Source organism: Oncorhynchus gorbuscha, linkage group LG25 (assembly GCF_021184085.1).
Source record: "Oncorhynchus gorbuscha isolate QuinsamMale2020 ecotype Even-year linkage group LG25, OgorEven_v1.0, whole genome shotgun sequence".
In the NCBI taxonomy this organism is placed as follows: domain Eukaryota; kingdom Metazoa; phylum Chordata; class Actinopteri; order Salmoniformes; family Salmonidae; genus Oncorhynchus; species Oncorhynchus gorbuscha.
The window spans coordinates 13,426,739-13,453,637 of NC_060197.1; the positions used below are offsets into that span (position 1 = coordinate 13,426,739).

At 43.7% G+C, this 26,899-nt stretch overlaps 1 pseudogene across 1 annotated transcript; it reads right to left on the bottom strand.

The window, feature by feature from the left end:
- Positions 1-415: 415 nt before the first annotated feature.
- Positions 416-25,763, bottom strand: LOC124013965 (annotated as a pseudogene). The gene is made up of 10 exons (XR_006834941.1): positions 25,227-25,763; positions 15,836-15,970; positions 15,618-15,704; positions 15,358-15,454; positions 10,994-11,189; positions 8,758-8,800; positions 6,474-6,627; positions 4,956-5,450; positions 1,705-1,810; positions 416-1,578 (listed from the first exon to the last, which is right to left on the bottom strand). The product of XR_006834941.1 is annotated as a neural Wiskott-Aldrich syndrome protein-like (transcript).
- Between the last annotated feature and the right edge of the window lie 1,136 nt (positions 25,764-26,899).

Sequence of the window (26,899 nt, forward strand, 5' to 3'; positions counted from 1 at the left end):
GGGGAACATCACCGGACAGTCAGAAATATTAAGTGTAGATCCGACTCTATATCAGTAGCATATAGATTCAGGTCTTCCATATTCATTCATCTCAATATGTACTGTTCAAAGACCCCATGTGAAGATGGCCAGCTCATCGAATCAGTCATACTAAGCTGCTGTTGATGAGAGCTCTGGTCATCACTCACTACTGATGGAAGGGATGCCAGTGGGCTCAGTGCGCGCACACACACACACACATCCATGTTCATGCCTTGAACATGCTCACACATCAAAATAGGTAAACACTCAGAAGTTGCTCTCCCTCAAACAACCTTAGGCCCAAACAAGCACTTATTGTAAAAAGGTGCATATCCTACTGTACGTCTGTTCATATTTAAACATACATCCATCCCACAGAAAACAGGAGAGCATCTCTGTAAATTATTAACATTTATTTGAGTGTACAATTTAATAGTCCATTATTCTTCCAACCTAATTTCTGAAGGTTTGATGTCCATATATCTTGGTTCCTGAACGCAGTTTCACTCATCGTGAAAACAGACAGAGCGATACAGTAAATAACAGCATTGGTTCCCTTCCAATGAGAAAGCAGTATCCCCCTGTGTAGAGTCAGGTTAGTGTCAATAGTAAATGTGTTAGTGTAGTTCACTGGTTCTGAGGGACAGTTTGTTAGAGAAACAGATCATCATGGGACACTCGGCTGCAAAATCAGATGTCATATTAAGTCGACAGACTAATTCATCCTCAAGCTTTGCATCTGCACTGACCTGATTCAAACAAATAAACTGTAGGAGACTGATTGCTACTATAAAAAAAAAAACTAAAAAAACATTGTTTGTGGTAACCGTTTGTAATCAATAATGTATTGTAACTATGATGAAAAACCAAAAAACAGAAGACAGCTGTGTGTGTGTACTACTGTAGTGTACGGGTTGACAGTGTTGGATCATTTAAGTGATAGCCTTTCAAGCATAACGTTGCAGATACAGCCATGATACTGCTCTGTATTCACGTACTGAGCCTCTTTCAATTCGTGCAAAAATACAAACTGAGTAGATTTACAATTGACAGAAAAATGGGGCTAAATATTCCAACATAGCTGATTTCATAGGAAAATAAGAGTGCTAAACTAGGATTTTTGAATAAGTAAAAATAAAGTAAGAGAAGGGTATGAAAATAGTGTTCTCGATTTTTAACAACTAAATTATTAAGGGCTCTGACAGTTTGTTCATTTGTTCTCTCCAGTCACTGACTGACCTCTTAGATCAAGAGAAACTTGATGTAAAAAGTTTAAATCCAGGAGAGAAGAGAGAGAAGAAAACTTTACAGAAAGATAACATGACAAACCTTTACAGATTAAATGAGGTATTGCACAGAATAATCTATAAAAAAAAAGGCAACAAAAATATACAGCAAATTGATAAAACATTTACATTATAATTTGAATAAGATTTAGAAAGACAATTTAGGAACAATGTAGTGTTGTCATAATCATCCGCGAGGGGGAGGGTCACTAGTCATCCCACTCATCATCATCCTCAAAGTCTTCTTCCTCGTCATCATCGTCATCATCATCTAGGGAGAGAAAGACACAAACACATACAAAACACATTGGTATGAATATAACAGCAACCTCTTATCTTGTGTGTGTGTGTGTGTGTGTGTGGGTGTGTGTGGGTGTGTGGGTGTGTGGGTGTGTACCTGATGAGTGGATGGCTTTGCTCCTCTTCTGCATCACCTCCATCAGAGCGCCTACGATGCCGGCTGAAGGGGCGGCGGGTCCTCCTGACCCTGGTTCGTCAGTCACCTGGAAGACACACAGGAATACACACCAGTGAACACTCTCCAGTATAGGGGACTGTGCGTCTAGTATCTCTAGAGGATAGGGGGAAGTGTGAAGGGCTAGCCTTAAAGGCGCTGCATGGTCAAGCCAACGTCTGCATTGGCCGTACAGCAGTTGCTGCGATACGGCCTCTGTAGAAGCCAGTGCATTCACACTGCTTGTGCTTGCGCTTCGCAGAGCTGTTGTGAAGGAAGTTGTCAATCAGGTCAATGCGGAACAATATGGAGCCCTCTGCATTGTTACATAATTTGGGAGGTGCACGGCGATGCGGTATGGAGCTCGATTTGGCCTCTACAAGACTCGAGGCTCCACAATTGCATCGCACCCGCAGTACGGAGCTTCCGGATAGCAATGCTAGAGCAATCATACAATTGGGTTTTAGGGGTTGAGGTAGGAGCCAGGGTATAAGGACCAGGGGCATAGAGGTTAGGGCAGGGTTCTTCAACCAGGTTTGGCCAATGGACAAGTTTTTTCTGAACCAGTAGTCGGCAGGCCAGAACTAGTACATAATATTAACACCAGTTAATTTGCCTACACTACAATTTGAGCAACATTAACACATCTGATTAGTACATAATACATTCAGTGACAAAATAATAATTTAGACCGGATTACACTCATAAAAAATCACCATGTCTCTATTAATGATTTTTGTCGTCTATTTCTCTGTGCGTTGATTGGTGAGGGAAAAACACATCCACGTAGCCTACAGTATTTTTTTTTAACATCAACATTTGTTCAGAACAATTAGCCTGATCGCAAAAACTTGCAAAGCTGGATAATGAAAATATACGTTTCAGGCTAGAATGTACAGAGATAAATGTCATCTTTCTAGCTTTTCCCCAATGCCAAGACAGTGTGTCTTATTTGCAATGAAAATGTCACGGTTTGCAAAAAATGTAATCTCAGACATTATGAATCTAAGCATAGCACTTTCAAAGTGGCCTTCCCGCCCCAGACAGAGGCCCGACGCAGAAACACTAAAGCGTTAACCGGGTGGCATTCTCAGAGGAACACAGCACAATCAAGTAACTCACATTTTATGTGCCAACAATGTGTGGCTGGACATACACCTGCGAGTCCTCATTTTCCTCTATGAACGCGGTATAGACTCACGCCAGGAACCGGCTTTCACATAAGTCGATTGAGGACCGCCTGCGCATCACAATCGCATCCATCTCACCCGACATCCACACGATCGCGTCCCAGGGGAAATGCAACTTTTCCTACTGATTAAGCAACTTAGTGGCCTATATGACTGTATTTAATAAATAGTAACATTGTGAGTGCTTATTCAGGGATATTTAGGCAAAGCTGACAGTATTTTCTAATTGTTCTGTCATTACAGGAGCAGGCTATCCCTATACCGACATTCAGATACGTCGCCTTTCTTTCTTTCAATTATTGTCTTATGTAGGACGCTTCGTTTTTGGACAGTTGCAATTGTAAGTAGGCCCTAATTTTAACAATCCCACTTCTATTTTTCTTGTGAAAAAGCTGTTGAGTCTCAGCCTACCACAGCCAGTTAAGTTATTTTATATAGGCCTCGGCTCTTAAGAAATAGACTCCAATTAAACCCGCTTGTTGTTTGTAAAGTCAAATTAAAATGAAGATCATTGTTGAAATGAATTACTCGACTGGTGTAGTTTTCCTCCATCTGTTGCTGTGCAACACTTGCATAACAAGTTAGCTATATTTCCAGCACCAGGCGCTGTTCATCTCCTATTGATTGCACTGCGGCTGCAGTTTAACATTTCAGGGCCACAAAATAGTCCACTGCATGCTTTATTATTATTTGAATGTCTCCTGCATTCTCTCTCCCCATGAATGAAGTTCAAATGTAACTTTTGCATTATTTAGGCAAGTTAACCTGTTACTCCTACCCCCTACTTTTTCGAACATTCTGTTAAAAATCGCGCAACATTTCAGCGCCCTGCTGCTCATGCCAGGAATATAGTATATGCATATGATTAGTATGTGTGGATAGAAAACACTCAGACGTTTATAAAACTGGTTAAAATCACAGCTGTGACTATAACAGAACGTGCGTTTCATCGAAAAGCGCAGGAAAATCTGATCACTGAAAATGTAAATATATATCCATCCGCCACTTCAACCCATTGATAAAGGCGAACCACAATAAATGGGGCTGAGGTTGCAATACCTACAGCTTTCACACGATGTCAACAGTCTTGTCATTTGCCTAGGCTTTGTTTCTTGATCAAACGAAGAAGAGACAAGACATTTCTTCAGGTCTCCGACCGGATATTTTGGTTGAGATTTACCCGGACATTATTTCCAGACGGACAGCTAAAGAATATACATCGCCTCGTGAATCAATTTGGTCGCTTATTAACGTGTACTAATACCTAAAGTTGCATTACAAAAGTATTTCGAAGTGTTTTGTGAAAGTTTATCGTCGACTTTTTTAATTAAAAAAATGACGTTACGTTATAAGACGCAATTTTTTCCCCGTTTATCACACAGTCTTCATAGATCGATATCTAGGCTATATATGGACCGATTTAATCGAAAAAAAGACCCAATAGTGATTATGGGACATCTAGGAGTGCCAACAAAGAAAATGGTCAAAGGTAATGAATGTTTTATATTTTATTTGTGCGGTTTGTGTAGCGACGACTATGCTAATTATTTTGTTTACGTCCCCTGCAGTTCTTTTGGGGTGTTACATGCTATCAGATAATAGCTTCTCATGCTTTCGCCGAAAAGCATTTTAAAAATCTGACTTGTTGCCTGGATTCACAACGAGTGTAGCTTTAATTCAATACCCTGCATGTGTATTTTAATGAACGTTTGAGTTTTAACTAGTACTATTAGCATTTATCGTAGCGCATTTGCATGTCCAGATGGGACGCCTGCGTGTCAGGTAGGAGCAAGAGGTTAACTGCCTTCTTGGGACATTGCATTTGGGAGTTTTTGCATCTCGGGTCCGACATTTTTATTTTAAAATGAAACAAATATTCCTAATTAAATTGGGGGGCTTTGGGGTGACAAATCATTTTGCTGACGGGACAGATTTGGCCCGTGGGCCGGCAGTTGGGGAACAATGGGTTAGGGAGTAATGTATAAGGAGGTAATGTCCACTCACAGCCTTTAGCTGTTTGCCCTGTCGTATCTGTTCGAGGAGACCGTCTCGGCTGGTGTTGGTGGAAACGGGCTCCACCTTCTTCAGCGGAGCCCCCTCCCTGATCTGGCTCAACAGGGCTGAGGGCTTACCAGCACCTACACCCCCTCCATCAGCTTCCGGAAGCATGGGTGGGGGAGGAGGGCCGGGAGGCGGCGGGGGAGGAGGAGGAGGTGCTCCGGAACCAATACCTGCTGAGGTGAAGGAGGGAGGTGGGGGAGGAGGTGGGGCATGGGGAGCCAGGGGAGGAGGGGGCAGAAGGCCTCTAGTTGGGGGTGGGGGTGGAGCTCCCATGCCTGTTCTGGAGGGGGGAGGTGGTGGTGCTGAGGTGGGCGCTCTGGAGGGGGTGGAGGGGAGGTGCGCCCCTGCCTCTGACCGGTGGGGGCGGGGGGGGGGGGCTGGAGGTCTGGTGTGGGGGAGGGGGTGGGGGTCCGCCTCTGGAAGGAGGGGGTGGAGGGGCTGGACCAGAAAGAGACAATTTTAGCATGGCATCTACTATTGTACACACTTCACAACATGCTTTAGATTCTAGAAGAACCTCAGAGGAAAGGCAGCAAATAAATACAGCTCAATTGCTGCTATGACACCATGCAGTAATGACTGTAGCCACTAGGGACAGCTATGCTTCAAGTAATTATTCTCAACTAACCCAGAAACTCAGACAAAAGCTTTGTGGTGGGATAAAATAGTATAGCATTGACTAACATGTGATTCTACAGTCAAGAAAAGGAAAACGTCTCTTCAGCACACTGCAATCGGACTCCTGGTCTGGCCTGTCAAGGTCCATACATGTTAGACCATGCCCAGGGGCGCACAGCTCTGGGCTCATATCCACAAAGCATCTGCGAGTAAAAGTGCTGATCTAGGATCTTTCCATATAATTGATTCATTATGATCTTTAAGACAAAACAGAGCCTCAATCAGCATTCTCACTCAGATGCTTCGTGGACACAGACCCTGGTCTTCAAGGGCCTCAGTCCTGAGGAGTTGTGCACCCCTGTGATAGACCAGGGATTCCCAAACTCGGTCCTGGGGCCCCCCTGGGTGTACCTTTTTGGTTCTTGCCCTAGCACTACACAGTTTGATGAGTTGATGATTTGAATCATCTGTGTAGTGCTAGGGCAACAAACAAAAAAAATAGGTGCACCAAGGAATGAGTTTGGGAAACTCTGTGTTAGACTATTTTGTCCTACAGAGGTCAGAGTTAGTCTATCAGACAGCTCCCAGTCAGTCAGACTAATGCCACAACAGCACCATGCAGAGATAAACCAACCTACCACACCACCTTGGAGGTGGAGGACCTGAGGAACACACACTGAACATTAGACTCTAGAGCACTAAAAAATCTATATGGACACTACATAGGCTACAAGATAACTTGTTTTTGTAAGTCATCGTGACCAACTATCAATACTCTTCTGACAAACAAACAACCCAAAGGCCTTAGTTCCCCCCCACACACACACACACACACACACACACCTTGTCTGCGGAGCTCTATCTTGATTGCCTCCACTCCTCCCTTCTTCTCAATGAAGTCATAGATGACCTTGGAAGTCTCCTTGTCCTTCAGCTGGGCCTCAGAGATGCCACACATGTCAAACAGGTTCTTTAGCTCCGGGTCTAGGTTGTTCACCTGGAGGAGAGAAGAGAACACTGGATTACAGGAAATAGAACCATGCCGCGTTAGAACTCCTATCAGTTAGAACTTCACTCAGTTTGAACCTCAATGAGTTAGAACTAGGGATGCACGAGAAACAGATTTTTTTTAAATACAATAATAAAATAAAAAAATTGTTAAGCATATCGGAATTGGCAGATATTCGCTAAAAATGCCAACGTCGGCATCGGCTCGATGTATAGTTTAACGCCGATGTGCATACCTGTATAACGTAGGTAGATGACGTAATGACACCACGAAAAATACAGCGCTACACGTGCAACATTACTAACCTGGCCCACAATGTCCGCTTGTGTGGATCTATTTAAGTTTCAAAGGAAGATAACAAAAAGGCAACATTTGTGCTGCTATTATTTATTATATTATTTCTAGAGGGGAAAAGTGAAATCTATCAATACCACAAACCAAATTACTCATTTGAAAGTCCATCACCACCAGACGTTCAGTGACTACTAAGTGCACAACTAAACAAGTTCGAGAAAATCTCAGCGAGAGACTCAAAAGGCGAAATTCAATAACGATAGAATTCATTGCCCTTGGCAATCAACCGCTCTCTGTTGTGGACGATGTTGGCTTTCGCCGACTGGTCGAGCACCTCGAGCCCCGGTACACACTACCAAGTAGGCGCTATTTTTCAGATGTAGCCCTACCGGAGTTACACAGAAACGTTGAAAAACGCACATCCACGAGCTACTTGCTATGGACGTCACTGCTATTAACTTCACAACTGACATTTGGACCAGCGACGTCAGCCCCATGAGCATGTCGAGTCTGACAGCACAGCGAGTCGACGAGGATTTCGTACCGGGGAAAGGACAGACAGAGCCGACACTTCACTGCTCGACATGTACAATAAAATCCTGGTTGAGAATGAAACGACTGAACAACAAAACAGCACAGCAAGTAAGTGAAAGAAATGGGTTTTGATTGTTTCACTGGTAATGGGGACATGCGTAAATGCCAACAAAATAACATTTTGGTCAGTGTGTGCGTTTCAACTATTTAAGTGTACTGGAATGCTTAAAAGGCTGATAAAAATTTAACTATCCGTTATCGGGTTTCTTGGCAAGGGAAGTATTGGATATCGGTCAAAAATGGCATCTGTGCATCCCTAGGTAAAACCTCACTGGGATAAAACATTACTCAGTTAGAACCACATTATGTCAGAGCTGGCGGTCTCATGTTCTGAGATAAACTGTTCTGATGTTGGCACCCCTGTTGTAAAACAGCCCCTGCATCACCACCTGGTGGCTGAGGGGAACTGTGCCAGGTTGGCACTGTCCGTTGGCCAACCGGTGGAGTGGATTGGAGGCTGTGAGATTATATTCCCACAGAACTAGAGATTACACAGGTTTATATCATATCTACTTTAAACCACTACTCTAGCTCTCTGGGCAGAGACACAAACAGCTTAGTTAGTTTGTTTACCTCTATGTAATTCAGGTTGTCTTCTTTATGTAATGAATTGCAGCTGTAAATAAATAAAATCTTGCAGGGTTCTTTCCTGTTTCTGTCGAAACATGTTAAAACATCCTCTCTCATCTCTCGCTCTCCACTTAAGTCCTTGAAAGTATTAAAGCTCAGAAACGCAAAATCATTGAAATGTTATTTTTTAGAAATTTCAACAAATCCTCCGGTTCCCGTCTGCTCTGTTCGTTGTGCATGTAGAACCAGACGCAATAATTACTTATCCTTTTTTTTTTTAAATGAATGGATGGATTATGCAGAAACAGGTTGATAATGTGAAATCTCCTTGTGTAACACTGAGCTGGCAGTAACTTCTGCAGTGGGCAGAGATGGAGAGATGCGTCATAATATTTCATATTTAGTTCTGAGGAGAATCATGTCTGACGAACACTACCTCAGAACAAGTTCTGAGCTTGAGGACTGGTAAGGGGGACGAAAACGCAACAACCCCCACCCCCCCACTCTCTTTCCTTCCCTCCCCTCTTTCTCCCAGTAATACACATCCTCTGAGAGAAACCATCCCACTGTCCAGGCCTACTGGTTTGAGTTAGCAAGAAAGGCATTTCAACAATATCTCTTCCTCAGTCAGAACCCAGTCCGTCAGTCAGTCATACTCACATCGAAGCCTGTGTTGGGGTCCCAGCCGACATGGCCAACGTGCCTAGAAGGAAACACATGATCAGAGACAGAGAGAGAGGAGTACAGAGCCTGAGGGAATGATCCAATCAGTATATAGTAGGTAGCCTAACCCTACACTCAGGGGATGAGAGGACACACAGAGGAAGTGTAAACTCTAAAGTCGCCTAACTAGAAAAGGTAACTCCAAGCAAACTTTCGCTAAGAGCTGCCGTTTACCTGGTTAAACAAAGGTGAGCCATGTGTCGGCAGAAATGTATGTCCAAGTCAAGACACGGCACATGCCACACTGGTAGCCTATTCGCAGGTGCTTTTTCAAAGCCTATGACAAATACACCAGTGTCATTTACTCAATATTAGGAGTTGAGAACAATCTATAGAAACAAGATACTTCTAATTCAAAATGTGTTTATTCTGTTGTTGCTAGCGATATTCATTTAAAAAAAACATTGGAAAATAAATATCCACACAAAAAAAACAATGACATATACAGTATCAGTCAAAGGTTTGGATACCTACTCGCTCAAGGCTTTTTCTTTCATTTTTGCTATTTTCTACATTGTAGAATAACAGTGAAGATGTCAAAACTATGAAACAACACATATGGAATCATGTAGAAAACAAGTGTAAAAAATACACAAAATAAATCTAAATATTTTATATTTGAGATTCTTCAAAGTTTGCCTTGATGACAACTTTGCACACTCTTGGCATTCTCTCAACCAGCTTCATAAGGATAATCACTTGGAATGCATTTCAATTAACAGGTGTGCCTTCAAACAAAGTTACTTTTTGGAATGGCTTTCCTTCTTAATGCGTTTGAGCCAATCAGTTGTGTTGTGACATGGTGGGGTGGTATACAGAAGATGGCCCTATTTGGTAAAAGACCAAGTCCATAAAACGGCAAGAAGAGGTGAAATAAGCAAAGAGAAACAGTCCATTCCGAGAAGACATGAAGGTCAGTCAATAGGGAATATTTCAATAACTTAAAGTTTCTTCAAGTGCTGTCACAAAAAACATTAAGCACTATGACTTAACGGTCTCAGCACCGCCAAAGAAAAGGAAAACCCAGAGTTACCTCTGCTGCAGAGGATAAGTTCATTAGATCTCAGATTGCAGCCCAAATAAATGCTTCAGAGTTCAAGTAACAGACATCTCAACATCAACTGTTCAGAGGAGACAGGCCTTCATGGTTGAATTGCTGCAAAGAAACCACTACTAAAGGACACCAATAAGAGACTTGCGTGGGCCAAGAAACACGAGCAACGGACACCCAAACTCAACCCAATTGAGATGGTTTGGTAATGGGTTAGACCACAGAGAGAAGGAAAAGCAGCCAACAAGTGCTCAGCATATGTGGGAACTCCTTCAAGACTGTTGGAAAAGCATTCCTCATGAAGCTGGTTGGGAGATTGCCAAGAGTGTGCAAAGCTGTCATCAAGGCAAAGGGTGGCTACTTTGAAGAATTTCATATATATATATTTTGATTTGTTTAACACTTTTTTGGTTACTAGATGACTCCATGTATGTTATTTCATAGTTTTGATGTCTTCACTATTATTCTACAATGTAGAAAACAGTAAAAGGAAAAACCCTTGTATTTTAATCAACGTTTCATTAAAAGTGCTGGTTTTAGCCAGCCGGCTAATTTTCAACCGCAGTCCCTGGGCAGGTAATGATGAGTAGGTGTCCAAACATTTGACTGCTACTGTAGAAATGCATTTATTTTTGCGGATCCCCTGCAATACCTGGGTGCGGACCCCTGGTTAAATACCCCTGGTTTACACTACTTCAGTAACCCAGTAGCATAGTATTGACTACCAGTGTCCAATTCCTAAAAACACAGGACAGATTATCCTCACATCCATCAATCATGCCAGATACATTTTACATGTGATTAGAAATATGTCCAGGATTAAAATGTCCCATCAACTCTTAGCCTGCACATTAACACATTGCAGTATGGCTAGAGGTTCTCCTCTATACATTAGCTGTGCAATACCCCCCAGTTGACCCAAATGGGCCACATCCTAACTTGACATCACAGTGAGTAACTAGAAGTGCCAAATATTTAATCTCATGATGGATTCAACCCACACTGAGGGCTTGTGAAAGACCCTTACTTCTCAGATGTCACAAATAAAAGCAGAATTTTAAAAACACACAACTAAACAGAATAGAACAGAACGGAAAGGAATAAATTGGAAAGAATACTTACTGGAAGTTGCTGGGCGTTCCGATGTCCGCCTTGGTCAGCTTCTTGCCCTTCTTTCCCTTCACCTTCTTCTCCTTCTTGTTGTTGTTGTTGACGCTGCTGCTCACCATGTTGAGCTGAGAGTTGTGGCCGTGGAACCGTGGCATACTGCTGATCTCTGGATTCTTGATGTCCACCGTGGCCATGGGCAGGGCAGGGCCTAAGGAGGAACAGAAGAGTCAGAACTACAGTACCCACAATGCTACAGTCCGAGAGAGTCTAGGTCTGGGGGAGAGAGATCCGAGTGTCAGAACTAGGTAGTTTAACATACCGATTACAAAAGACTTTTGATGTACATTTCATTAATGAGGCCTACTTCCATCATTGACGCGTCCTCCAACAATTAGTTCAATGAGAAGGCACACAGGGTGAGACAGTGGGTTGCCTTTAAACACCTGGAGAGTTTAGCCAACGTCACAACGCACTACCTGCTACTGTGATCAAATTACAATTTCAGTAAGCACTCCTCGTGTAAAACCCATCTCCTCTCTAAAGCCTCCCAGTAGGCTTAGGGCAGTCAGAGAGCTGTCTGCTGGTGGGACCAGAGAGATAGACCAACACAGCACAGCAAACAGGAAAAACAAAGCCACCACTACAACACTGCCTAGATGAGATTCGTGTGGAATCCTCACACTGAATACTATTTGCCACTGCCTGCGGCTCACACGTCCTGTGACACCCACATAGTGGCCAATCCAAACTGAATTCTATGGACATGAGTGTCCTGACTCCCTTGCCACCTACCTCTGTGGCTGGAGTCCCCACGGGGGCTCTTTCTGACCGAGGGTGAGACTGAGGGACTACAGTCACGGGGAGTTCCGTCCCCCTTCCTCCACCCGCTGTCCCCCTTACACTCTCCGGCCGCCGCCATGTTGACGTCCAGCAGCATCTTACCCACCACGCCACAAGCGTGGTCCCCGTGGCATAGCGAGAGGCGGGTAGCGAGATCCGAGGGGGGCGCATATAGTTCCTCCTGGGGAAGGATCAGGCAGTGGAGGGTGGAGAGACACCCTCCCGGAAGCATCGCCCCTCCTCCTCCCCCCTCAGATAGGTCCTCAGAGGGAGAGGACAAGAAGGTGGTACAGAACATCATCTTAGGGCAATGGCAGAAGCATGGGGGGGGGCAAGACTACGTGGTGCTTAGTCCTGGGCTATAGCTCAGAGAGCCACTGATCCAAAGATCTACAGAATCAGAGAGACATCCCGAGCTATAGAACTAGAGAACCAACTCCAGGCGCTTCCAAAAAACAGATCCAGAGAACCAGGTGGAGGAGTAACCAGAGAGATCCAGAGAGGAAACTGAGCAGGGTATGAGCAGATAGACCGCAGGCAGAGCCAGGCAGACTAAGACCCTCCGGCTGAGTGAGGTGGATAGGGGTTGGGCAAATGCCACAGCTACAGCTGGCCCCGCCTCCAAACAGAGTGCTCTCTCCTCACCCTCGCAACAGGGAGCACTGCCAGGTCCCAGCTCTACGAGCCAGACTCTTTCCCATACTCTCTCATCCCCTCCCTTCTGCCTTCCTCCCCTCTCCACCAGCGGGCCAATCCACACCCCCAACTCCAGCCCACCTCCAATCCCAGCAAATCACAGTGCTGCTGGATTTTACATAACCATTAATGCCCACTGCTAATCCACCATAATCCCTGAGATTCTCTTAAACATGATGAATCTACATCAGAGAGAGAGGCTGGCTGGCTGGGAGAGGGGACTCAGAGACAGCATGGAGAAAGAAGGAGAGATAGTGAGAAAAAGAGAGCGATAAGGCAACAGAAACTTAAATTCTTGGTGAACGCGGTTAATTCCTAATCGGCAGGGTCATTCTCACCTGTCATTATTGCAGACACTGAGACACCACAAACAAACTGCTGTATGGCCACAGGCAGAACACACCATGCCTGCTCGGCCAGAATGTTGTCTGTATGGGCACAGCCCAAGCCATGCCAGTCTGATCAAACTTCATAGGACAGGTCTGGGCCTTGCCATGTAAAAACATCACTCTCAGAAATCTGTTTACAGGTCACAAAAGGCAAAAATGTCACCAATTCAGCCCCCCCCTCACAACAACTCCTTCCGTTCCGTGGCCAGTGCTGTGAGGGGACTGGGGTAGTGTGAGACTGGTGAAGTAACTAACGTTAGCAGCTGAATTCAATCCTCTTAGGCTGATTAAGCAGACCAGGAGTTGATTGGGGTGGCATGGTCTGCCCCCCCCAGTAAGACCAGTACAACACTATGGGGAGCCAGGCACAGAGCAAACTAGCTTTGAAGTCCAATAGAATGCACTGCTGACAAGCGATTCCAAGGAGTGCTATGAAAAGTGTGACACTAATGTCCCATCACAGCAAATCAACTTAACCCGTTCCAGAGAGCATCTCTGAAAGAGCTTTTGACTGTTATAGTATCTGTAGAGTAAGGAAAGCTCAGGTACTAAATGACATAAATTCAAGAAAAATGCCAATGAACTGTATCACCCCCAGCGTGGCTGGATACTGATGAGGAGAATGACGCACCTCTTAAACTCTACAAGGTTATATATACAGTTTAAGTGGGAAGTTTACATACACCGTAGCCAAATACATTTAAACTCAGTTTCACAATTCCTGACATTAAATCCTAGTAAAAAGTCCCGAGGTCTATTTCTTTTGATTTTCCCATGATGTCAAGCAAAGAGGCACTGAGTTAGAGGCACTGAGGTAGGCCTTGAAACACATCCACCGGTACACCTCCAATTGACTCAAATGATGTCAATTAGCCAATCAGAAGCTTCTAAAGCCATGACATTTTTTTTAATTTTCAAGTTGTTTAAAGGCACAGTCAACTTAGTGTATGTAAACTTCTGACCCGCTGGAATGGTGATACAGTGAATTATAAATGAAATAATCTGTCTGTAAACAATTGTTAGAAAAATTACTTACGTCATGCACAAAGCAAATGTCCTTACCGACATGCCGAAACTATAGTTTGTTAACAAGATACTTGTGGAGTGGTTGACAAACAAGTTTGAATGACTCCAACCTAAGCGTATGTAAACCTCCGACTTCCAACTGTAGCCACTTATCTATAGAATGTGTAGGTTGGCTGTTTATTCATATGGCCTGGTTTGGAGTGTGTGATGGAGTGTGAGTGGTGTCACAGGAATAGAATTTTAAGATTGAGGGATCTGCTCAACATCCCTGTAGAACTGGCTTTCTGGAGTGTGTATGCAGGTTACCTAAGCATGTCTGGGAAAGAGGATTTATGTACATAGAAATTGCTTCTCACCACTGATGCCACAGTCAGATTTACAGTACTTCCATACCCCTTATGGTTAAGATTAAGACTGGGGGGGGGTAGGGTAGGTAATCTGTTAGGGGCTTGGGAGAGGTGTTCTCTCTGAGACAACCTGCTTTCAGTGGATTATCCAATGGCTTTACACGTGAACCACTCAATCAAAGCCACGTGGGGACGAGTGTGTTTGTTTACGTGCATGTATATTTTAAGTCAAATCATTTCAGGGTTATTTGATTAAAAACTTAGTGTCTACGTCGATTTCTGGTTAACATCAAAATGATTTTCCAAAAAAAAAAAAAAAAAAGACTCATGAAAGACCTACCATTTCGACCTACCATTTTGACCTACCATTTTGACGTCTGTTTTTCTGTAAAACAAAATGTATAGAATTAAACCCCTGCATAGTGCTGTGTGTTAGTGAAAGGTAAGGGATTGGTATGGAGTTACAGGTGAGTACGGATCAAAGAGGAACTCTTCTGTAAGCGGGGGGGTCGGACAGATGGAGTTAGTTTATAAGCAGCATGGATGCGCGTGTGTGTGTGGGTTTTGATTGTCAAGCGTACGTGTGCGAGTTAGTGATTTACCAGAACGATCACAGACTGACTGACAAGACGGAGCTTAAATCTAAAAAGAGGATCATCCATACAGAAACTGCATCGACTCTTGCTGGTTTGGGACAGAGGACAAACAGTCCTGAACTTGTCATTATAGCAAGCTGGTCTCCATGAGCACTTCAAAAAGAGGCACGGAAGAGCACTCTTGCCCCTGGACAATGATCTTAGCTGATCGGGCACAAGTTTATGTTAGGATTTAGTAGAGGGCGAAGATCTGCTCCCCTTCTACTGGAGCTAAAGCCCTTAACTGTGGGCCAGAGAGAGCGAGAGCTGCCAACTGAACAATCAGGAAGGAGATGGCATAGAAAGAAGGAGAGATTCATCTCTCAAAATTGAGAGGATCTATCCAAACATTAGCAGACCAAGCTAAGGTCAGAGAGGAGAGGAGATGGTTTTAATATCAGAAATCAGTAGAATCAAAGATGGCATCGGTAGGTAGTAGTCACCAGATTTTCTCTGTCGTCTCCCAAGCAGGTCCTCGACGGCTCCCCGGAAAAGCTTGGCCTCCTCCTCGTTGGAGAAGTTCAGTCCCATCTGGCACGACTACACACACACACAGGAAGTGGAATGTCATAAGAACGAACAACACTGCAGGCTTCAAAAGACAGCACACACAGGTTTTTGCCATAAAGAAAATGACCATGACATGTGAAAGGACTTGGCCGGAGCAAAGCACATCAAGTACATAGAGAAAGGGATAACTCACGTCTCCTGCGAATGTGAAGAAGTAAGACTTGGGAAAAGTGATCGAGAAGTTGTTGTAGAGCTCCTGCTCTAACATGCTTCTACCCTCCTGTGGCGAGAGAGACAGAGTGTGTGGATGTAATTATTATTATTATATACATTGGTTTTAATCCATGTTTTGTCACACACATCAGATAGGTGCAGTGAAATGTGTTGTTTTACAGTGTGAACTACACCCACCTTCATGTCGAACACCCTGATGAAGTAGGATCGTGCTGGGTTGTCTTTGACCAGACAGGCCACACCACAGCACTTCTTGGTCCAGGCTGAGTTCCTGTCTGCTGAGTATACCTGCACCACCGCTGAACACAGCGACTGCCGGGGAGACAAAGGCAAAAGGTGTTAATACAACCGAATGCATTCAACTGAAATGTGTCTTCAGTATTTAACCCAACCCTTATGAATCAGAGAGGTGCGGGGGGGCTGCCATAATCGACATCCACGTCTTCGGAGCCCGGGGAACATTGGGTTAAATGCATTGCTCAGGGGAAGAACATATTTTTACCTTGTCAGTTTGGGGAATCGATCCAGCAACCTTTCAGTTACTGGCCCAACCCCCACGAACAGTAAGTCGCTCTGGATAAGAGTCGCCTAAATGACTAAAATGTCAAATGGATGTAATAGGGATTTAACTGAGACTCAGACTCTCAGTCTATATTTTACAGTGAAGCAGTTTTGGCCAGGTCTCCCTTTAAAAATATGTATTTGACCTCAATGGAATCAACTTCCTGCTTTAAAAAAGGTAGACTCAAGGATGCAAGTATACACAATAACAGGGCAACTTCCTCAACAACTAAGAGGGTTGAAGCGCGAGGCTAAACTTCTCTGCTGTTTTGGTCCTGTAGAGATCACGCAGTAACAGTGTGAAGCACACCCGTGCATGTGCGCAGATACTCTGACCGCGCAACATTTTGCATCGCGCTCATCTCAATATCTGCGCATCTGCTCAGGGCAACCTCATCTCGCCAATTCAAACTTTAAATAAAAAGGTTAGAAAATTATGTATGCGCAGAAACACTACTACAGAGTTGTGACAGCACTGGCAGAGTTTAGACTACCGCAGCGCAGTTCATTTCTCAGCAGGACTAAAGTCACCCTGTCCTCTTGTGTGCCAGTACTGTCCTCTGTATTTCTTACTGACATCTCAGCAGTCTCCTCACGCAGGACGGTAAAAGTAGCCTGTCAGGCTGCCAAAAGAAGTGGTGAATATACTCTTGTCATTTACTTATAGTAATGTGAGGAGGACAGGAAGGATGGCCTGTCATAACGTGTCTTTATTGTTGGAAGCAGTGTGTCTCACCGTAACAGCCTCTACGCCCTTCTCTATAGGACCGAGCTGTCACACCGCTGACTGACTCCGACAGCAGACATGTCAGTAATGCATCTAGACCTCAAAGCCCTAGACCAGGGCAAGCCCAACCCTCTTCCTGGAGATCTACTGTCCAACCCTAATTTAGCATATCTGAGTAGAATCAGGTGTGTTAAATTAGGGTTGGACTGAAAACCCACAGGACGGTAGATCTCCAGGAAGAGGGTTGGGCAGCCCTGTACTAGGAGGAGGCGGCCGTCTCAGGGAACAGAGGTGGTTACCAAGTGAAGTTGCAGCAGCAATGCAAACAATGTCCGCAGCTCTTTGAAGATAACTTGTCATAAAGATAAAGGGCCAGCTCAAACAGAGCTAACTGGAGAGTTATTGTTATTGTATCTCATGGTCTTAGACGGATGTGGCCAGGCCTTCCTTCCATGCCCATTATGTGTGATCCTGCTGGGTCAGACAGGCCTGCAGCAGAACCCTCTGACTCAGCAGGGCTGGATGTCAGGCTCCACTACACAGACTCAAGATCAGGGCCCGGTTTCCCGATACCGATGGAACGACGCATCGTAAACCTACAACAGCCGAAAGCCAAAAACACCACACGGCAAGAATGTTCGCCAAGTACATCGTTAGACAAATTACAAAGCCCAGTGGTCACCAACCTTCGTTGAGTCAAGATCAATTTGAGTCAACATGCATGCCCGAGATCTACCGCTCTGATTTTTTACTAACATGACTTAAAAATGTAAGCCTATGCAACATTAACCAATTAAAAACAGTACTGTAGCAATGAGGTTTGTGCAGCAGGCTATAGGCCCAATACATTATCACTGCATATTGGCTTTGCTTGAATTTACCTGCCAGTGCATTGTTGTGCAGGACATTTAAAAAATATATATATTTCAAAATTTGAGGTAGGCTATATGATCACACTGGTAATAGATCCATTGTTGTATTACTTGTGAGGCACATTTGAATAATTTGCTTTTAAACTTTACTGGGCTGGTGGTGCCTGCACCTGGTGGTCAGTCTCAGAGAGAGAGAAGAGCAGACTGAGGGTCCGTCTCTCAACATCCCTCCGCTCTCTCTTTCCTCCACTGACACAAACCAAAAAGGGACAGTCTTTCCAGCCGATGACGAAACTCAAGTCGCACCGCATTATTTCTGCCTCATGCACAAAATCATGTTGTTACTCCTATTAACAGAGAAAAGTGAAATATTCCTTGATATTAAAAAAGACCCAAGCCGCTAACAACAACGCAAGCCTATATATACACACTTTCCTACTAATTTATTGCTGCTGCACTGCTTGTCGTAGCGCTGAGTGGAAATAGGAAGAACGCGCATTATGAGTTATAAAAGTGTTGACTACAAAGTGTTGACAGTTCGGAGTAAGAACTTAAACATGAACTCACTCATAAAAACAGCAGCTCTTTGCTGTATTCGTTGACAGTCTCTCTCTAGTCACAGTTTTAAACGTTTTGAAATCTCACCGTATCAATTTTGCCGTAGCTTTCTTTTATGCCTGCTAAATTACTGCAGACTCTCATCTGAGCAATCGGATTGGCCAGCAATGGCATAGAGCACTTGATTTCCTCTCCAGGCCCACCGGGAAGGCAGAGTTTGTACCTTCAGACACATGAAATGGCAACAGTTTGACTACCTGGCACGCAGGACAGCTGAATTGGCTGCACCTACCACCAACAGCCCGGGACTAATAAAACCTTTTGGAAAAAAAGAACAGGGTTTTTTTTCTCTCAAAAATATTTGGCGATTGACTAGAAATGCCTTGGAGATCGACAAGTGTTTCAGACTGAATTCAAAGTTGACTAAAATAGATTATTTCTCACCCATCTACAGACAATACCCCATAATGACAAAATGAATAATTATTGGGGGACATTTTTGCAAATGTATTAAAAAATGTATACAGAAATATCAAGTATTCACACACCTGAGTGGATACTTTGTAAAGGCCCCTTTGGCAGCGTTTACAGCTGTGAGTCTTTCTGAGTAAGTCTCTAAGAGCTTTCCACACCTGGATTGTGCACCATTTGCCCATTATTATTTTCTAAATTCTTCAAGCTCTGTCAAATTAGACAACAATTTGCAGGTCTTGCCATAGATTTTCAAGTAGATTTAAGTCATAAACTAACTCGGCCCCTCAGGAACATTCATCGTCTTCTTGGTAAGCAACTAGTGTAGATTTGGCCTTGTGTTTTAGTTATTGTTCTGCTGAAAAGTGAATTCATCTCCCAGCGTCTGGTGGAAAGCAGACTGGAACAGGTTTTCCTCTAGGATTTTACCGGTGCTTAGCTCTATTCAGTTTCCTTTGAACATAAAACAAACTCCCTAGTCCTTAACGATTACAAGCATACCCATAACATGATGCAGCCATCACAATGCTTGAAAGTGGTACTCAGTAATGTATTGGATTTGCCCATCACATAACACTTTCTATTATGAACAAAGTTAATTGCTTTGCCGTATTTTTTGCAGTGTTACTTTAGTGCCTTGTTTCAAACAAGACGCATGTTTTAGAAAATGTTTATTCTGTACAGGCTTCCTTCTTTTCACTCTGTCAATTAGGTTAGTATTGTGGAGTAACTACAATGTTGTTCATCCATTCTCAGTTCTCCCATCACAGCCATTAAACTCTTAACGTTAAAAAAAAAAAAAAACTTTATTTAACCAGGCAAGTCAGTTAAGAACACATTCTTATTTTCAATGACGGCCTGGGAAGAGTGGGTTAACTGCCTGTTCAGGGGAAGATCGACAGATTTGTACCTTGTCAGCTCGGGCGTTTGAACTCGCAACCTTCCGGTTACTAGTCCAACGCTCTAACCACTAGGCTACCCTGCCGCCATTGTCACCATTGGCCTCATGGTGAAATCACTGAGCGGTTCCTTTCCTCTCAGGCAACGGAGTGAGGAAGGACGCCGGTATCTTTGTAGTGACTGGTTGTATTGATACACCATCCACAGTGTAATCAATAACTTCACCATGCTCAAGGGGATATTCAAGATCTGCTTTTTATCTACCTTCTTTGCAAGGCACTGGAAACCCTCCCTAGTCTGTGGTTAAATCTGTGTATGCAATTCCCTGCTTGACTAAGGGACCTTACAGATAAGTGTATGTTTGGGGTATAGAGATGAGATAGTCATTCAAAAAATCACGGTAAACACTATTACTTCACACAGAGTGAGTCCATTCAACTTATTACGACACTTGTTAAGAAAATGTTTACTCCTGTACTTATTTTGGCTTGCCATGACAAAGGGGTTGAATACTTACTGACATTTTAAAACATAATTCCACTTTGACATTATGGGGTATTGTGCGTAGGCCAGTGTAAAGAAATAAATAAAAATACATTTAATCCATTTTAAATTCAGGCTGTAACAAAATGTGGAAAAAGTCCAAGGGTGGGAATACTTTCTGAAGGCACAGAATGTACATAGCATCCTCAGTTACCTCGTACCCCTGAATTCAACTCGGTACTGGTAGTCCCCATCTTACTGCCATGTTATTTTTACTCACTGTGTATTTATTCCTCATGTCACCATTTTTATTTGATCTTTAACTCTGCATCGTTGGAAAAGGACCCGTAAATAAGCATTTCACTATTAGTCTACACATGTTGTTTACGAAGCATGTGACAAATATATATTTGCAGTCAAATTGTATGTACACGTTGCCTATTTACACTATATATCCAGAGTATGTGGACATCCCTTCAAATTAGTGGATTTGGCCATTTTAGGCACATCAATTGCTGATAGGTGTATAACATCAAGCACAGTCATGCAATCTCCATAGACAAACAATGGCAGTAGAATGGCCTTACTGAAGAACTCAGTGATATTCAACGTGGCACCATCATAGGATACCACCTTTCCTACAAGTCAGTTGATCAAATTTCTGCCCTGCTAGAGCTATGCCAGTCAACTGTACATGCTGTTATTGTGAAGTGGAAACGTTCAGGAGCAACAACGGCTCAGCGACAAAGTGGTAGGCCACACAAGTTTATAGAACGGGACCATCGAGTGCTGAAGCACGCAAAAATCAGCTGTCATTGGTTGCAACACTCACTACAGAGATCCAAACTACCTCTGGAAGCAACGGCAAAACAATAACTTTTCGTCAGAGCTGAAATGGGTTTCCATGGCCGTGCAGCCGAACAAAAGCTTGAGATCACCATGCAATGTCAAGTGTTGGCCGGAGTGATGGAAAGCTCTCCGCCATTGGATTCTGGAGCAGTGGAAAATAATCTGGTTTTGGCGGATGCCAGGAGAACACTACCTCCCCAATGCCAACTGTAAAGTTAAGTGTAGTAGGAATAATGGTCTGGGGCCGCAGAGTAGCCTAGTGTTTAGAGTGTTGGCCTAGTAACCAAAAAGTTGCAAGTTCAAATCCCCCAGCTGACAAGGTACAAATCTGTCGTTCTGCCCCTGTTCCTAGGCTGTCATTGAAAATAAGAATTTGTTCTTAACCGACTTGTCTAGTTAAATAAAGGTCACATTTTCTTTTAAAGGTTTGAACTAGGCCTAGAATTACATTCCAGATGATTCTGTGCTTTGCGGCAACAGTTTGGAGAAGGCCCGTTACGGTTTCAGGATGACAATGCCCTCATGTACAAAGTGAGGTCCACACAAAAATAGTTTGTTGAGATTGATGTGGAAGAATTTGACTGCCCTGCACAGAGCCCTGACCTCAACCCCATCGAACACCTTTGGGATGAATTAGAACGCAGACTGCGAGCCAGGCCCAAATCGCCCAACATCAGTGCCCGACCTCACTAATGCTCTTGTGGCTGAATGGAAGCAAGTTCCAGCAGCACTGTTCCAACATCTTAGCGGAAAGCCTTCCTTGAAGAGTGGAGGCTGTTATAGCAACAAAGAGCAGGATGACCACCCCCATATAAATGCTCATGATTTTGGAATGAGATGTTTGATGAGCAAGTGTCCACATACATTACCAAAAGTATATTTTAATGCAGTCATCTCGGGATACATTTTAAGCTTTTTACGCTTCACTTGTTTGTAACAATTGCAAATATTTTGGCAACTTTGTAGGCCTGTGTGTAGACAACTTTGTTCGAAAGTTGTTGGTCACAGTCAGACAGAAACATCTTGATCTTCGGTGAATAAAGTGACGCAGAAAGGTTTTTTAAAAAGCAGCTCACAAAACACTTAGCTGTTTTACAAGTGGTCTTAGGCAGTGGGTAAATAACAAGCGCTTTCAAGTGAAACTTTAGTAAAAACAGTTTGGGGAAACAGCACAGAGATTTACAGATGCTCCTATGAAGGTTCTAAAGATGAACTTAGCCTTAAAATGTTACTGGAAAACGGGACCCAGGTTCTTCCCCAAGTTCACTAGCCTCCTCGCAGAGGGGTTCAAGCCAATTACCCTGCAGATGAAAGGCAGGCCAGAGCAGAAAGTGGTAAAGCAAGTTCACGAGAACGCCTAGTAGCTAACTACACACAGATGGGTAAGAGCTGTGCAGTGTCTGGGGAACATGAAGCTTTCTAGCCTAGACTACATTTCAAAGAAAGCAATATGTCTGTGCTCATCTAGCTGGCTGTGCCCACAACGGGACAAAGACAGTGAGGTCACAGAGACTCTCGAGCTCTGATCACAAGTGGCAGCCTGAACGAGCCCCACCGGCCACATGAAGCACCCAGTCCCAGTGACATCATCAAAGCTCGCCATGGCACCACTCACCAGGCTGCTGGTGCTACTACACACTACAGCCAGTAGGACTGTAGAGGGCTCACAGGGAAAACGAACAAACAGGATGTTGAATGTACGGTAAGTGTGCATCATTCATCCATGTCCTGACAGTATTTCCCATGAGCCTAAAAAGTGGGATTGGGTAGGAATGGCTAGGGTTGGGAAGGACAGAAAGAGAGGGGGGAAAGTCAGAGTATAGTTGGGAAGGAGTAGAGACTGGAGAGTAGTAGGAAATACAGAGACTGGTGTTGGGAGGCAGAGGCCCAGAGTAGGGGTGGTAAGGGGAGGCCAAAGTGGGGAAAGTGGGAACAGGGAAGAGGTTGGGAAGGAGAGTATGAGGTAAAGATCAAAAGGCACATTTTCGCCACTCCAGCACAAAACACTGAAGGAGGTTGACCACTGCACTTCCTGCTGGAGAGGACTGCTGATCCGGCAGTTTCTGTGTCTCTGTCTCACTCACACAGAATGCGAATTGGATAGCTTCCACCTCTAGCCCGGTGCTGACAGTAAAAAGTGAAGCAGTAGGAATACCAATGAGTTGAATGTCAGTGAAGCCACATCAACACAGGCTGAACCTCTCACATATGTGATTCATCATCTGGCAGGGCCTGCGTTTCAGAGTGTGCTGCTCACTGTTTGTATGTATGAATCACTGAAAGAGAGTGGAGTGACAGAGTGATAGAGACCGAGATAGAAACACAGAGAGAGGCCCTGAGCTGAAATCCACTGACACAGCTCTGGTTCCAACTAGCACACAACATCCATGTCTCAACAGGCAACAGGTATTAGACATTAGCTTCTGGCTCAGCTAGCATAACTTGCCTTCAACAACTGGAATAAGCCAAAGGTTAAACACAGAAGCAGGGGCTGTTCAGTGTTCAGTTCTCTGTGGAGGAAGAGAAAAGACAGCAGCTTCCTACATTTTCTTCCTACACGAGACCATTCCATAACAAGCAATCGCTCACTTCTCACAGATTTTAACAAGAGCGTGTTCATGAGGAGAGCAGGGCAGGCCTGGGCTGTCTCACATGGTGAGTGACATGGCCTGGATGTCTGTGGAATGATGCCATTGGCTGTGTATGCAGGTGTACAACAGGTGCAGAGACACACCTGGGACAGGTATGACTGTGACAGACAGGTAGGAGGCGAGACTCTTCTGGCCCACCACGTGAGAAAGAGGAAGTATGCGAAGACGACTTCCTCAACGCCATCTTAGCCTACTTTGTGAACATGACAAAAGGTGACTTGACTCAAAGCCAGATGATATGGGGAAGTAGCAAAGGGTGCGGTAACGTGGCATGGGAAAGTTACTACCGAGACAAAACTATCAACGCACCTGATCTGGAGAAACTGTAGGCTCAACCACTGTAGGGAAAGTGTGCGAGCAGTATTGGACTTCACACTGGGTAGAAACCTACCAACTTAGTATCAAACATCACACAACACAGCCTTGACCCATAACCACGAGGAAATCTGATTAAACCACATTCCTGATGAACTGATAAACAGCCTTAAATGGCATCCAATTGTATCAACCAACCTGGTATTTACAGGTAGCTCATACCTGCATGCATTGTAAATAAGGGGGGGGGTACATTCTCTCGCTGAACTGACCTCTACCATCCAAGGTAGATCAAGATGACACACTGGGGTGTAAAAACAGAAAATAGATACTGTATACCTATTTTGTTGACATAAGTCTAGGCCTTTACAATGCTATTGTACATTACACCAACTTAAATACCCGAGGTTAAAGGGCGCAATCAATGCACATCACGTTTCAAGAGGACACATTGTTTCTATTGAAATATAATTTCCTGGCCGGGTCAAATGATAACAAAACGCGTTATATAATATAATTTCTCAAGCGGTCACATTAAATAGAGTCCCTGCCCATCAGAGCTAATTTGCTACAGTGATACACTAACGCTACATTGGACACATTCTTCACTGATTGCATCTCAAAAAACCGAGGAGAGCAATCAACTGAACTGAATTGTGTGATTGCCTATGACAAAGTATTGTGTGGACAACAGAACAATGCATGCCAGACAGATTGTTCAGAACACACAGGCTGTTCTGAGCACACAGGCTGCTTCCGAAATCAGCCAAGACATTATGCAACTTCAGTACGAAAAAAATATTCGTAGTCAGGTTGATGAGTTTAGCAGATCCGAACACTGGCCCAGGTCTAGGGCCAACAAAACCGAGCAGCACATTCTTGTTAACAGTGGTTTGGTTCTTCTGGGTGCTGTGCAGGTGTGTCAGGGAACACCCGAAGCCTCGGGGCTTGACTGAAACTTTCTACCGCCCAAATGTCACTATGTCCCGGGATATCAAGACTGACTTTTCCCTACCCCTGTTCCACCAATCTCGCCAGTGCCAGTGGCGAGAGTTGTTTTCCTTCGATTGTTATATCAAACATTTTGAGGCATCAATTACAGAGGCTTCAATTGATCCTGAAACGGCTAAACATCATTCACGAGCAATTAGTAAAGAAAGTATAACAACTGATAAACTTACGGTGCATTTTCTGCCGAGGTAATTGAAGAGACAGTCGTTCTCTTGTGGGGTTAGCAGTTTGGATGCACAGTTAGCGGGCCGCCGTTGCGGCAGATGGCCACTCATTATTGACTATCAACCAAAAAGTGTGTTACGATTCCGATTTGACGTTGTAAGAAACCCAAACAAACAGTCATTGATCTCCCGTGGCCTGCAACCGGACCCTCACATCGATGCACGTTTGTTCACTTCCCGATAGAAACAGATTTAGTGTGATATTGTCCTCGTTAGTCCCAAACACAACGTAAGGTCCTCCTTCAATCCAAATTATGAGAACATTCCTGCAACGTCTTACATATGGTAGATACTAAACTTTAATCAGAACTCCAGCGCAAGTAGCGGCAGATTTGTGACTCAATCCAACATGGCAGTCTATGGGAATAAACCAAAAACATAACAGGGGGAGTGCGCACTTTTGAAATGCACGACTAGATCACTTTGAGAGCATTAATCGGTTGTTAAACAACATTTAAGACGTCAAATGTATTATATTTATAATAAAATTAAAATACATGAAAATATGTCAAAAGAAGCACAATTAAATTATTTTTTGAGAGAATGGTACAATCCAGCCAATGTTTATACCAAAGATTCTTATAACTAAACCCAAATTAGACCAGAGCGTGTCGTATGAAATGGGAACAAAATAATCATATTGGCCTAAACGAGCAAAGAGGTGGGGCGAGGCAGGCACGAACTCGTGAAATCCTATTGGCGCGTTCTATAATTTATTTACATATTTCCTTTAGGGAACGCCTACTATGTGAAGTGCGCATGTGCAATAACGCTATTCGACCCATGCATTCCTTCGAAACAACAATTTTTTAAACCTTGGCAAAGGGTAAAGTCTGCAAAACGCAGTCCACTCTGTTTGTTACAGATTCAGGTTCTGAAAACAGAAAACTGTATGGGAGGTCAAATGTTAAATTGATGACAAAATTTGCAGAATTTTACCAAAATTCGTCTCACTCCTCCCAATTCCGGTCCCTGGGCTTCCTCTCATCACCATATTTGGCAGTGAGTAGAAATGCCAACCAGAGGCTTCACATTTATACATCTGGTGAAATATCTGGTTTATACTATCTCGCTTTACTGGAATTCAGCGAAGTGGACACGTGCAAAACGGAGCAGAGACAGAAAGCGCGGATTGTCAAATTGATGCTATGGTATTTATGCCGCATTCTCCTACTAGTCTGAACTAGGAAACCCGGACATTTCCAACTTGCTAACAGCTTGTACACATGCTGCGTTCAATCAGTTATTAAATCGGAAATGTCAGAGTTTCCTAGTTCAGACTAACAAAGTGAACACAGCATTACCATGAGGATAAGTATGAAATTAGGCTATGGTGGAGTAGGCCTAGGCCCAATGACTGTATATGACTGGACAAATCGAAGTTTATTAACACAAATTTGCAGATGATGTTATCACAGGTACAGTGAAATGCGTGTGTTTCTAGGTTAACAGTGCAGTAATAATACATAGACAACAATTTGCACATAATCCATGTCAGATTCCAGAATATAAATATATAGGCTCATATGCCTTCGGAAAGTATTCCGACCTCTTCACTCCACATTATATTACATTACAACCTTATTCTAAAATTGATTAAATAAACTATTTTACTCAGC